General features: G+C 41.8%; 1 protein-coding gene across 1 annotated transcript in view; it reads left to right on the plus strand.

The window, feature by feature from the left end:
* Positions 1 to 10,125, plus strand: part of TRIM71 (tripartite motif containing 71) — a 77,299-nt gene that overhangs the window by 61,532 nt on the left and 5,642 nt on the right. The window lies entirely within an intron of this gene.

Genomic DNA, 10,125 nt, shown 5'->3' on the forward strand with positions numbered 1-10,125 from the left:
GCCCTGCATCCTGTCATGTATAGAAAAGGCTGGATATCAGATAAGCTGTGGTTTGTGCTGGATGTTTCTTCAGATGGTACACAAAATGACCAATAGTTGTAAATTCCTACCAATCTATTTAGATGTACACCCCATGGAGCGTCTCAGTTGTGGCACTTTATTGCTTTATTGCTGATTTGTCATTTACAAGGACTGTGATGTACTTTTTGGAACATCTGCTCCCCTGCTATATAGCTACATATGTCTTCCTCCCAGCAAAGCCCTCTCTTTTTGCTGCACAATTCCATTATGTCATTATCTGCCCTCCACCCGAATATCTGTTCTCCTCCTACAAAATAAGTGTTTCTCTCTCTCCTCTGCCTCCTACTTCCGGTCTGTTTTTTTCCTTCCTTCCTTTGTGTCTCAAATTTCATCATCAGTAATAGTCCTCTTTTCATCACATCACACATTTAGAAATTGTAAAGAAATGGGTGTCAGTGAAGCAAGAAGGGGACTCAAACCTACTGGAAGCTGAAAGTAAACTTAGTGAAACAACTTCTCTCTGCCCACTCTCTTGACTACTTCACATTGGTTAAATATGGGAAATAAGTAAGACTTTTGACCTTTAAAGTATGCCTATAGAGACTAGGGCTGCAGCTAACGATTATTTTCATAATCGATTAGTTGGCCGATTATTACGTTCAATTAATCGGATAAAAAAAAAAGGCTCCAGTGATGGACTACTAGTTTCTATTGCGATTGTAGTCCATCACAGGAGCAAGCTTGGCACGGTGGAAGTAAAAAAAAAAAGTGTGGTGTGCAATATAGTACATTATACAGCGGCGCAATGCAGAATACCAGCAGCTATAGAGGAATGCAGCAATAGTACATTATACTATAATGTACTATTGCTGGGATTTGTAGTCCTCTGTAGCTGGCGTTATTCTGCATTGCACTGTATATAATGTATTATTGCTGGAATGTTCTTGAATGATTCCACGAAATCACTGCCCGTGGCAGTGAGTTCCAGACCTTAACCGTCGCTCTAACTGAGAAGAACCCCTTGCGCCCCGTGTGCTGACATTTTTTCTCCAACAATTTTTGGTGGTGGCCTCTAGTCTTTGTTATGGGGTTAACCGTAAAGAGTTTGTTAATAATGTTGCTGTCATCATTGAACATTTTATACAAGAAAATAAAGCCCCCCCTTAATCTCCTTACTTCCAAAGAGAACATATTTAATTTAACAGCCTTGTTTCATAGCTCTGGTCCTCCAACCCCTTAATGAGTTTGGTAGCCCTCCTCTGGACTTTTTCCAGCTTAAAGACATCTTTTCTGAGGACTGGTGACCAAAACTGGACCGCATACTCCAGATGTGGCCGAACCAGTGATCTGTAAAGTAAAAAAATTATAGACTTGTCCATGCAATACATTCCCTTCTTAATACAAGACAGGACTCTGCTTGCTTTGTTTACAGCAGCCTGGCACTGTGAGCTGTTCTCCAATCTGCGGTCTACAATGACCCCCAAATCTTTCTCCATTTCTGACCTCCCTAGTGGCATACCCATAATTGTATAGCCCATTTGGCTATTTTTATTTTTTTTGTAAATTCTTTATTTTTAATTTTGCAAGGTACAATCAATCAGAGGATAGACAGTTACAATAGACACACATACATAGTCAAAGCGGTGTTGGCAATCTAGGGACCGACTGAGACAAGGCACCTAAAGCCCAGCATAGTTATATGTAAGGATCATATAGGCATTGATCTTGCATCCGGTAAATAACGAGCATCTTACGCAGTGTAACATATTCGCAATTAGTGCAAAGTCTCGGGAACAGTCTGCGAAAGCAGAATGCACAGTTTAAAGAGCCGCTAGACTCCATGGGGACACACTTGCAAGGACGAAAAGAAAATCCCTTGAGCAGAGGGATCAGAGTAACGGGTCATTTGACTATTTTTAACTCCAAAGTGCATTACTTTGCATTTATCGACATCAAACTTCATCTGCCATACAGTTGCCCACTCCCCGATTTTCTCCAGGTCCTCCTGTAATGTTACAATGTCTAAGTCCGTGTCTATTACCCTCCCAATTTTGGTATCATCAGCAAACACTGAAACATGGCTATTCACTCCCTCCCCGATATCATTAATAAACAGGTTGAAAAGCATGGGCCCAGCACAGAACCCTGGGACACGCCACTCATCACTTCAGCCCAGTTTGAAAAGGCGCCATTAATCGATACTCTACACGTTGCTGTAGCCAGTTTTCTATCCACGTGCACACTATTTCATCTATGCCCATAGACCTTAGCTTGTATAACAAGCGTTTATGTGGCACCGTATAAAATGCTTTGGAAAAGTCCAGATACACTACGTTCACCGGCCTCCCTCCATCCAGATCTCTACTTACCCCTTCGTAAAAGGTTAGCAGGTTGGTCTGGCAAGAACGATCCTTCCTAAATCCGTGCTGGTTATCAGTTATTATGCCATTATCCTGAACAAATTCCACTAAGTAGTCCTTAATCATTCCCTCTAACAGTTTGCATACTATGAATGTCAGACTAACTGGTCTGTAGTTCCCGGGTTGGCATATTGACCCTTTTTTGAATATAGGTACCACATTAGCCCTCCGCCAGTCTCTTGGCACTCTACCATTCATTATGGATTCCTTCAAAATGAGGAATAATGCTTTCTTCAGCCACTTCATGTTATATGGTGGCAACGGTCAGTCCCCATCTACGAATTGTACTCCTGCATTGTTTCCCTGTTTCACGCTCTGATGGTGGAGACTTCAAGAGGCTGCGGTGCCCATTCACATCAGAACATTGTATCACTTACAGCTTTTTTTTTAGTCAGAATTGCAAATTTTTAGCCCTATAGCACTTAAACAAGTATAATGCATGTGTTTTTAACTACTTCACGTTGGTTACAAATGGGAATTGATACCTATTGTAGGTATATGTGTATACAGGTGAAACTCAAATAATTAGAATATCGTGCAAAAGTAATTGCAGTAAGTGCTGCAAAAGGGGCCCAAACCAAGTACTGAGTACATATGCATGCTTGTACTTTTCAGAGGTCCGATATTGTTCTATGTACAATCCTTGTTTTATTGATTGCATGTAATAATCTACTTTTTTGAGGTTGTGGATTTGGGGTTCTTGGGGTTTTCATGAGCTGTAAGCCATAATCATCACAATTATGACAAATCACGGCTTGAATTATCTTGATTTGCATGTAATAAATCTATCTCATATATTAGTTTCACCTTTTAAGTTGCATTAGTGAAATAAATGAACTTTGCACGATATTCTAATCGAGTTTCACCTGTATACCTATATTCTACATGAATGAGAACCTTCACAGAAATCTCCTCCTCTTAGTAACTTGGTTTCTATTGGCTAAAACAAAAATGCTCAAGCTTAAAAAACGAGATTTTAAAAAGTCTCCAATTCAAGTGTTGCATTGAGGCTGCTATTTTACATTGTTTTGAGAGAGGAAGGTTCCTTCTTAAAAAGGAATCCCAGGATTTTTAAAAGTTAACCCTTCCAGTGGGGCTACCCCTGCACTGCAAGGGATAACTGCTTGTTTTGGTCTAGGGTTACATATAAAGAACATATACATTGCCATAATTCTAAATCCCGCCTGGCTGCTAGGCCAGTCCTCACAGCCTCTTCTCCCCGCCTTCTGGTGGTCTAGGGACTGCTGATGTCATCACATCTAACAGATCTATGAGGCCCTATTCACACCAGGGCGGTTGCGGATCAACACTGTTTCCACGCGGTTTTTAAAAGGGCGGTTTTGGGTGGTTTTAATTGTGTTTCAGAGCTGAAACACAATTAAAAGCGTCCAAAACCATGCTGAACAACGCGGTTCCATTGAAAGCAGTATGGAGCAGAATGGCAAAAAAGGGTCAGGGAGCAATTCGGGCAGGAGGCAGTTCGGATTGCAGGGAGCCGCATGGTCGCATGAACGGTCCCTATAGCAATTTATGGGATCGTTCATGTTGGCGGATCCATGCGGCCGAACCGCTCTGGTGAGAACAGGGCCTTATATGCGTTTCAATATTTCTCTTCAATATGTTTTATTAGTTTTTGTGATACAAGAAACTTAAATAAACATCAGAAACATTAGTTTCAATATTTCAATAAATCTTTCCTTTAGTTACACTCAATAAAGCCCAAACACTCCTTGGTTCCCAAGCATGATGGTTGTAATTGGTGACCAATAATAAGACATAAAAAAGGCAGGGGTGGGTGGGTCAGACCTTAACTTTCATTCACCAGGTCATTTCTTCATATCCGAGTCCCTTGCCTTGGGTTTTGGAGTTCCAGCATGCTTAAGAAGAGATTTCATGGTAGACGCAGCCAGACACAAGTTGCCGTCTTATTTCATTCATTGTCAGCTTTATAACCTTTCACCAAAAGAAGACTTTACCTGAATTCTCCATCACATTTGCAGGAAGCTGCAAAAACCTAAAACTCTGCACTTGTAGAAATGTGTTCAACACAGTTGTCACTAAAAAGACATTTATATTACATTTTATTATTAAAATGTTATATAAGAAAAAAAGTACGAGACGCCATGTACATCAGTACACGTTCCAACCTCTTTCTATTTTAGATTCCATTTTACCATGAATCCCGTCACTGAGATAGATAGAAAAATATTTATTGGGGGCAGATTCAAGCAAAAATCGTATGTATCGTTTTATCCAGACGTTTTTTTTTCTGGAATACTTGTAGCACCAACATGTTCCACCATTGAGAATTCTGCAGAAGATTTGCGTGGTAAGAATAGTGATGCGTTAACTTGCATTTATTACTGATGTCTATCTTGGAGATTATGTGTAGCTCGTTTGGTAAGGCTTTCATGTAGTTGATGCAGACATTCCAATCTGCGATGGCTCACACTTGGTTCACACGCTGAATGTATTTTTGTTATTCTTGTCAGGTGCTCATGCAGAGAACTTAGTCTTGGTACACTGTGGGATGTATGATGTTGTTGCTGTTTTCCAGTGCGGTTATGTAAATCAATAAAGTACATGACAAATAGTTTCAGGTTTGCTTCCACAGACCAAAGGACATATCTAATACTACAGTAATGCAGTATCTGTGTGATGGAGGTTGGAATATATACAGGCGTGTACTGATGTCACTACCGGGGTGTCGTACTTGTGCATAAAACAGATTATATTGCAATATACTTTTCTCAAAGACAAAGAAAGAGATTAACTGCAAAACTGGCAATCCTGATAAGATAAAATTAGGGCTGCAGCTAACGATTATTTTCATAATCGATTAGTTAGCCGATTTATTAAGTTCGATTTAATCGAATAAAAAAAAAAAAGGCTCCAGTGATGGACTACTAGTTTGTATTGAGATTGTAGTCCATATTGGGGTGCAGGGATGGAAAGGATGGGTTTAATGGTGGAATAGGGTGCACAGGATGGGTATGATGGTGGAATGGGGTGGAGAGGATGGGTATAATGGTGGATTGGGGTGCAGGGATGGGTATAATGGTACCGAACAGGCAAGGTAATAGATAGCCGAATAATCGAGGATCGAAAACGTTGGTAACGTTTTCGATCGTCGATTTTAATCGACTAAATCGAATCGTTGTTGCAGCTCTAGATAAAACATTACATGGCATGTGCAGGCATTATACACATTCACTCCAAACCTAACGCTACCCCTCAAGAGTATATCCAGCATTACGTTTTACCTTGTTCCTGTAGAAAGAACCAGCTTTTGTTACTCCCTGTGATGTCATCACCAGGCTTGGAAGATTCTTACAGGAGCAGCTGCCTGTGGGTCAATTCCTACTGATGGAGCCATGACCTCCAGAGATAGACATGAACACATTTGTTGGTACCCTTAAGCTGGTCATACACTGTGCAAATTTTGGCCGGTTCATTAGGAATTGATGGACAATTGAATGTCGATACTGTTCCGTCCGGCATCCTATCCCTCTCCTCCTCCCCGTACTTCTGCCGCACATAGAAGTGATCGGGCAATTTTACTGCCACTCAGATCACTAATTTTTAAAATCCAGAAGCCTGCTGATAGAATTAAAAATTCGCTCAAGGCTGCAATTGCAGGTTTGAGCTTGTTTTAACCCTTTTAATGCCATGACATTTGGCACCTTATTGGCAGTGAAAGCGTTAAGCCTGTAAATGCTTCTGAACCCTATGAAAGACTCCTCTGTACATGCATTGTTCTAGTATTCAGAAAAGAATTAAAGCTGAACTCCAGTATAAGCAAATTATTTTCTAAATGCAAGGATCATATGTATTTCATGCTTGAATCTTGGTGTGCTTTGTGTATTTCTTCCACATCTGTTCAGTAATCCAGTGCGAAACTTTGTCCCTGTGCAGGGCCTTCTTGTAACATAGACCGGCTACTGCTGCTCTGTCTGGTCCTGTATCCGCCCCTTCTGTAGTTTTAGCAGGCAGCCTGTAGTGGGTGGAGCCTACTGCGTCGCTCTGACTCTGCACAGGCTATGTACAGAACAGTGATGATGTCACTGCTACTTTTACAAGGATATACCTGGGCTTGCAGAGGTATTTGGTGCACATAAAGTGGATTTTATATTATTTGTGGTTATTTAGGAATATGGATTTGTGCCCCGAGTTCAGCTTTTACTTTAATTAAACAGGATGCAGACAGACTTTACTTACTGGGATTGTATGGGTGCCCATCTGGATGTGCCCTAGTGTCAGAATTCACAGTTTAACCAAAAAAATAATTGTTCATCTTTAACCAGTTTTCAGTCACAGATGACCCTTTTACATCCCCCCACAATGACTTTGTAGATCTATGGCTTAATGTCATAAATGGTCCCATTATTATAAGGTCCTCTTAAGTTGCTATTATTGCACTGCACAACCAGAAGGGGTTAAAGTGACATTAAACCCTCAGATTTTTTTTAACATAAACCAATACTGTAATGTGTGCCTTACTGTCAGTGGCGTCACGCGGGGGGTGCGGCCCGCACCCGGGTGACACCATTGGAGGGGTGACACCAAAACGACTCAGTCATTTTGGTGTCACCCCCCTCTGAAAAGTCGGGCGCTCGGTCATGGACCGAACGCCCGACAGTATCAGGAGAGAGGAGGGTACCCGGCGGCATACCTTATCCCGCCGGGCGACTGTCCCCTCCTCTCTTTGCCGGCGTCCATCACCAAGATGGTGTCCGAATACTGCCGCGCGTGTGCGATGACGTCATGCGCAGTGACGTCTCGATGGGGTGACACTCGGTTACCGCTCCGGGTGTCACCCTGCCTCGGGACGCCCCTGCTTACTGTAATCCATGGTAGTTTCCCTTCTCTTTGCTGCTCTTCCTTTTTAAATCCTCATGTCTTCTCATGCTGGGGGAGAACTTCCCTTTGCAGCTGAGTGCCTCTTCCTGTAGTGCTGGCTCAGGTTGTGAACCTACACACAGACACCATGTATCCATTCCAGAGACAAGGCAGTCTGCTGCAAAACAGACGTTCTGCCCAGCATGAGAAGACATGAGGATTTAAAAGGAAGAGCAGCAAAGAGAAGGGAAACAACCATGGATTACAGTAAGGCAAGCATTACGTTTTACCTTGTTCCTGTAGAAAGAACCAGCTTTTGTTACTCCCTGTGATGTCATCACCAGGCTTGGAAGATTCTTACAGGAGCAGCTGCCTGTGGGTCAATTCCTACTGATGGAGCCATGACCTCCAGAGATAGACATGAACACATTTGTTGGTACCCTTAAGCTGGTCATACACTGTGCAAATTTTGGCCGGTTCATTAGGAATTGATGGACAATTGAATGTCGATACTGTTCCGTCCGGCATCCTATCCCTCTCCTCCTCCCCGTACTTCTGCCGCACATAGAAGTGATCGGGCAATTTTACTGCCACTCAGATCACTAATTTTTAAAATCCAGAAGCCTGCTGATAGAATTAAAAATTCGCTCAAGGCTGCAATTGCAGGTTTGAGCTTGTTTTAACCCTTTTAATGCCATGACATTTGGCACCTTATTGGCAGTGAAAGCGTTAAGCCTGTAAATGCTTCTGAACCCTATGAAAGACTCCTCTGTACATGCATTGTTCTAGTATTCAGAAAAGAATTAAAGCTGAACTCCAGTATAAGCAAATTATTTTCTAAATGCAAGGATCATATGTATTTCATGCTTGAATCTTGGTGTGCTTTGTGTATTTCTTCCACATCTGTTCAGTAATCCAGTGCGAAACTTTGTCCCTGTGCAGGGCCTTCTTGTAACATAGACCGGCTACTGCTGCTCTGTCTGGTCCTGTATCCGCCCCTTCTGTAGTTTTAGCAGGCAGCCTGTAGTGGGTGGAGCCTACTGCGTCGCTCTGACTCTGCACAGGCTATGTACAGAACAGTGATGATGTCACTGCTACTTTTACAAGGATATACCTGGGCTTGCAGAGGTATTTGGTGCACATAAAGTGGATTTTATATTATTTGTGGTTATTTAGGAATATGGATTTGTGCCCCGAGTTCAGCTTTTACTTTAATTAAACAGGATGCAGACAGACTTTACTTACTGGGATTGTATGGGTGCCCATCTGGATGTGCCCTAGTGTCAGAATTCACAGTTTAACCAAAAAAATAATTGTTCATCTTTAACCAGTTTTCAGTCACAGATGACCCTTTTACATCCCCCCACAATGACTTTGTAGATCTATGGCTTAATGTCATAAATGGTCCCATTATTATAAGGTCCTCTTAAGTTGCTATTATTGCACTGCACAACCAGAAGGGGTTAAAGTGACATTAAACCCTCAGATTTTTTTTAACATAAACCAATACTGTAATGTGTGCCTTACTGTCAGTGGCGTCACGCGGGGGGTGCGGCCCGCACCCGGGTGACACCATTGGAGGGGTGACACCAAAACGACTCAGTCATTTTGGTGTCACCCCCCTCTGAAAAGTCGGGCGCTCGGTCATGGACCGAACGCCCGACAGTATCAGGAGAGAGGAGGGTACCCGGCGGCATACCTTATCCCGCCGGGCGACTGTCCCCTCCTCTCTTTGCCGGCGTCCATCACCAAGATGGTGTCCGAATACTGCCGCGCGTGTGCGATGACGTCATGCGCAGTGACGTCTCGATGGGGTGACACTCGGTTACCGCTCCGGGTGTCACCCTGCCTCGGGACGCCCCTGCTTACTGTAATCCATGGTAGTTTCCCTTCTCTTTGCTGCTCTTCCTTTTTAAATCCTCATGTCTTCTCATGCTGGGGGAGAACTTCCCTTTGCAGCTGAGTGCCTCTTCCTGTAGTGCTGGCTCAGGTTGTGAACCTACACACAGACACCATGTATCCATTCCAGAGACAAGGCAGTCTGCTGCAAAACAGACGTTCTGCCCAGCATGAGAAGAGATACGAATTTAAAAGGAAGAGCAGCAAAGAGAAGGGAAACTACCATGGATTACAGTAAGGCACACATTACAGTATTGTTTTATGTTAAAAAATCAGAGTTTAATGTCACTTCAAGGTAAATAAGGTCAAATAAGTGGCTGCTTGTGTCTCCATTCTAAATGTTAAAACATTTACAGTTATTTGAAGATTACCGTAGTTTTTTAATATTGGAAGGAGGTGCTTGTGTTAGTGTTTTAGGACTTTAAATAATAATAAAACAGAAATAATAATGTAATGGTTGATTTACGCTACCCTTATATTTTCACAGTGCCACCCAGTGGTTAAGTTATGAATTACAAGTATATAACACTATGTACTCATTCTTCGAAAATGCAACTTTTAATACGTTTTAGTAGTGCGCAAATCTATGTTAAGTTCAAGTTGTTAATAAACTTTTTATTGATGCATGTCAACTCATCCAATCTAAATTCTGTTTCTGACAGACTGTATCTGCACTAATTCTGCATGCAAACATTTCTGCGTATTACAAGAGAATCAAATTTAACATTGATTTAACACAGAGTTTATGAAATATAGACAGTTAACATTAGTAGACACACAACATCCATAATGTAGTTGCAGCTTATTTTTTTCATATATCTTTTGGGATTTCTCATCTCCTGTGCATATAGGTACATAAAGTAGCAATATCTTGTGTGGGTTTGTATAAAAAAGTTCCTGTTATGCCATAAAAATAAACTTTTTTTTTTTTTTTTTTTTTTTTTTT

This window comes from Nanorana parkeri, unplaced genomic scaffold (genome assembly GCF_000935625.1).
Source record: "Nanorana parkeri isolate BGI_ZX_2015 unplaced genomic scaffold, ASM93562v1 scaffold993, whole genome shotgun sequence".
Classification (NCBI taxonomy): domain Eukaryota; kingdom Metazoa; phylum Chordata; class Amphibia; order Anura; family Dicroglossidae; genus Nanorana; species Nanorana parkeri.